Below are 5,119 nucleotides of genomic sequence, written 5' to 3' on the forward strand. Positions count from 1 at the left end.
AGATTTGCCGAGTCGTCACGGAAACGACTCGGCGAATTTGCGCGTACGTCTTTCATTAAAAAAATGTCCTTAAACAGTGGAATGTCCGCATAAATTCCTCATGCCGGCCTCTTCTGAATCTTCTCTGTTCTCTCACGATGTCCTGGGTGAATTAAGCCTTAAATTAGGATGTTTTCAGCTCGAAACAGGCCGACGACAGCGCCTGGAAGCACTGCAGGACGTCCCGCTCCGTGGGAAGTCCTTACACCGACAGAAACACCCCATAATCTCTCATCAGCCGTTAAACTTTTCACAGAAAACCAGCTTAATTTCTCGAATAGTGTCCACTCGGTTATTCCTCACAGGTCCAGAAAAAATTTTGATCAAGCAACGCGCGCCGTCTCGAGCAGCGTGTGAAACAAAGGAATTCAGCCGAGAGGGCCGGACCACATCTCACTCTAGGCCTGCGCACAGGGAAATGACGTCACCGACACGCGTGAAAAAACTCATGCATGCGCACGAGGGTTCAAGCATGATTGGTGTAATCGCATGTCATTCAAATCCATATAGTTAAAAAAAATAATAAAAGGGTCGGTTTATTATCTAAGAGACCTCGTATATCATAAATCGTTAACTTTGAGAGAATTCCAAATATGCTCTCCACCCCAAGACGGAGACAATTCACCTGCAGCTGTAAATGATTTCTGATTCTATGAGCGAATGGCTTCATCAGCCAATAGTTTTGAAAGCAAATGTGTCATCAGCTAAGAAATTATTTTATTTTATTTTAGACAACATGAATTAATTCCACATGGTCTGCATTAATTAAATCCATTTTTGTATAGTGCTGAATAAATTCAGCTTTGAATAAAATTCCAGGTGGCTACTAAATCCTCAGATTTGGCACACAAGCATGATTTACACCAGTTTATTGCCCAAAAGTCCCAGAAAAAATAACAAGAATGACAAAAACTGCTTACTTATGGAAGGAAATTTGTCTTCCTCCGTTTGTGGCATTGCCAACATGTGCAGCTTTCCAGCATTTTGCACCTGTTTCTTGATGAGATTCTTTAAGCGTCAGTGCATGCTGCCCACTGAGTTGCCTTGATCCAAAATGGCGACCACACCTCCTTGCCGGGACACATCTCATTGCGAATGCACACTCCAGTTCTTAAATAGGGCTCTGTGAATGACATCCAACCCATGAACTGATTACATGTCAGTTCATGGGTTGGATGTACGCTCTCTCTCTCTCGCACTCTCTCTCTCTTTCACTGGACATCAGCTGTTTAGCAGACTGTGGACGCCCTGCTGACCAGACGGGTTCAGGCACAAGTGGTAAAGCGATCAGATGTTATGTGCACACACATGCGCGGCAGGTGATCAGAAGATCCAGCATGACACAAGTATAGTGTTTTGATCAACTGTTCTGAGCACAGGCAGCGGTTCGATCAGCTGTTCTGAATACACACGCACAGCGGGGTGTGTGGATGATCCAGCTTGGAGCACACGCAGCGATTCGATGTGCTGTTATTCCGGCCTGACTGAAAGACGCAGAAGGGGCGCAGGAGGCCATGAGCTCGCCAGAGGCCTTTCCCTACTTTGATTGCAGCTCAACAGCGGTGTGCATGTGCACAACATTCATGCTGGCCGTGTGATTGTCCCCAACTGTGTAGCATGCACTCAAGAATGCTGTACAAGGATTTCAAATGCAGCTCAGATTTGCTTGACTGTAGTTTGAATGTCCATTCGTGGGGCATTCAAACTCATTCTACTGTGACGGGGAGGTGCATGCAGGCATGGTTGAGACATTCGGCCAGGATTTAACATGCTCAAACAATTGGAACAGCCCCTTGAACGCTCTCCGAATGCTTTGAATTGCAAACAATTGCCGTATGATTATGACTGCAGTCAGATTGCGGTATGACAGCACCTCGGCCATCGTTCAGCTTTTTCCACCACAAGCGCAACATGAGTGTAGAGTGCATGCGCTCTGGCTGCACAAATCTGCCGACTGATGTAAGAATGTTGTATGAGGAGTTCGAATGCAATTCGAATTTTCCGGAATGTGGCTCGAATCCTCAGTTGTAGGGCATTCGGGCTCATTCGTGCTCTAGTGTGACGGGGGTATTAGGGAGGTCGGAATTAGGGGTCAGGCCTATAGACAAGCCATTAAAGAGTTGGCCAACACCGCTGAGAGGACAAACTATTGGCTGTGGCTGAAGAGAAATGACAGCACCTGGGCTCCTTCAGCGAACAGCTAACCACGGGACACACACCCAGGTTAGTTCAACCTGTGGTGAGCCTGCCTCAGCAGAGGGTCTGTTGTGATAACTGGCCAAAACCCCCCTTGATGCTGAGGTACACAACTGATGATGTGTCCTGCTGGTAAAGCCTAATGGCAGCCATCCATCAAAAACTCCCAAAAAAGTGGTCCAAACATTAGGGATTGTAATATCTAGTCCTTTCAGAGAACCTTTAACGACTGGGTTTCCTTGTTAACCCTGTAGAGATGAATGCTACGCACCCATGTTTTCAAACATAGACCTTCAACATGAGATGAAAATCCTTGTCTTCAAAGCTGTCATTATGCCAACTTTGCTATATGGATCTAATAAGACCTGAATCATCTACCACTGTCACCAAAAGACCCTTGAGTGATTCCACCAATCGCTGCCTGACACGTATCCACCACATGTGGGAATACTACTGTACCAACATCAGTGTCCTGGCTGAAGCCAAGCTCCAGAGCACTATCATCATCATCATAAAGAACCAGCTTCAGTGGGTGAGTCACGTCATTAGGGTGGGTGACAGCCGACTTCCCAAGCAGATCTTCTTCTCCCAGCTGAGTGAAAGAAAATGCTCCAGAGGATGGCAGAAGAAATGCTACAAGGATGTTCTGAAGCACAATCTCAAGAGCTGCTCCATCAAAGTGGAAAACCTGAGAAGAACAAGTGGGGGGCAGAGCCAGCTGGCGAGCAATGATCCACATGGGAGTGGAAGTCTTCAACACTGATGATTACTGTGTTGTGTGCTCCTAATCATGATGTAAGTAAGTGTTAAATGGTGCAGTGTTAATGTGCTTGCATTCATAATTGGCTTATAAATGTGACTTCCATCTGATTTGCTTCATTATGGATTTTTTTTTTTTTGTCTCATGCTTTTTAAATAATTTTTAGGTGCAAAGTGATTTGTGCAGTAGGCTGGCATATTTTCAATGTGTCCACTATGACAACAAATGGTGCAAAGCGCATTTGTGTAAAACGTGTTTTTTCCCAGAAGCACGGTCTCCCCGTGTTTGCATGGGTTCTCTCCGGGTGCTCCGGATTCCTCCCACATCCGAAGACATGCAGGTTAGGTGGACTGGAAACTTTAAATTGTCTGTAGGTGTGCGGTGTGGGTGTGAATGTGTTTGTCTATATGTGGCCCTGCGACAGACTGGCATCCTGTCCAGGGTGTACCTCGCCTCGCCTCTATGACTGCTGGGATAGGCTCCAGCCCTAAGCAACCCTTAATTGGACTAAGCATTTGAAGATGAGTGTGTTTTCTCCCTTTATCCCAGTGACAGTCTTGCAACATTACACTTGTGAGCCACAGTAAGGGCCTGATTGTCACCGAACCTGGTGTATGCATTGGGCAGTGACCCCAAGAAACCTATTTTTTGGAGTCAGAATATCAAATGTCAGCCTTTAGCTTGATTTTGCTGGTTTCCACCTGCAAACGTCATAGTAATGGTGCTGGCAACCTGTTGACACTCCATGTGCCATCTATTGACCATAGCTGGGATTGCATGAAAGCTATCACATTCAAATGAGTTGATGCTTTAAAAAAAAAAAATTGTGGTGGTGTGTTTGTCATTTTCCAAGTTAAATGGACTGCATTTATATTGCACTTTTCCATCTGTATCAACCGCTCAAAGCGCTTTACAATAATGCCATTCAGCCCAATGTCAGGTTGCTGCCATACAAGGCACTCACTACAGAGGATTAAGGACCTTGCCCAAAAACCCTTAGTGATTTTCCGGTCGGCTGGGATTTGAACCGAGGATATAGTCTCAAGCCGTGCTTAACCACTAGACCATCACCTGCCCTGTGGGGTCAGATGTCACAGAGCCAACCTAAAATTCAAGACCCTCCAACCAGAAGCTGCGCCTTTTACCTGTAAGGACGATTTTGGATCTCATGCAGCGCTGTAAATGTACTCAATCTTGTCTGCACAAACCATGTGTAGCACGGAAATTTTATGCATCTTACCTGTTTTAATGCATGTCTATTATTTCTAAATGTAATTCAGATTTTGTTTAATCAAATCCATTACTACTGAATAAAGACATACAAACTCAGCATGTTAATACTTTATTTTGGCTGTCACAATGCTTAAAAAAAGTTTGAACTAGTGCATTAACCCTTTAATAATCCTCTCCATCCTCCAGTTTGATATGGCAACATATTAGAATCTTACATGAGAATGCAAAACAGTTGTGTTCAATTCCATTTTTATGTTAACTTTAAACTAGCAGCGGTTTCTATGTACCTGAGTCAGACAGGTTTTTATTCATTTTTCTCACATGGTTTAGCCCAACCTGAGCCTGACTTAGCAACCAGACCCCTTAGGGACTATGGCCTGTCCACATACACGCATGCAGCTACAAGGAGTGCATCTGCCTCCAGTGACCTCTGACACCACAAACCCCACCACCTAAAAAGAGAAGAGGAAAATAGTGCTACGATTCTCTCAAAAGGAATCCATGAACGGCAAAAGCAGCACAATAGCAATAAGGCCAAAACTTAATGATTCTGGGACTTTTTGTGAAGTTAAATTACCAGACCACAAATACAACCCCTGGCAAAAATTATGGAATCACCGGCCTCGGAGGATGTTCATTCAGTTGTTTAATTTTGTAGAAAAAAAGCAGATCACAGACATGACACAAAACTAAAGTCATTTCAAACGGCAACTTTCTGGCTTTAAGAAACACTGTAAGAAATCAGGAAAAAAAATTGTGGCAGTCAGTAACAGTTACTTTTTTAGACCAAGCAGAGGGAAAAAATATGGAATCACTCAATTCTGAGGAAAAAATTATGGAATCATGAAAAACAAAAGAACGCTCCAACACATCACTAGTATTTTGTTGCAC

The sequence above is a fragment of the Thalassophryne amazonica genome, chromosome 13, assembly GCF_902500255.1.
Source record: "Thalassophryne amazonica chromosome 13, fThaAma1.1, whole genome shotgun sequence".
Classification (NCBI taxonomy): domain Eukaryota; kingdom Metazoa; phylum Chordata; class Actinopteri; order Batrachoidiformes; family Batrachoididae; genus Thalassophryne; species Thalassophryne amazonica.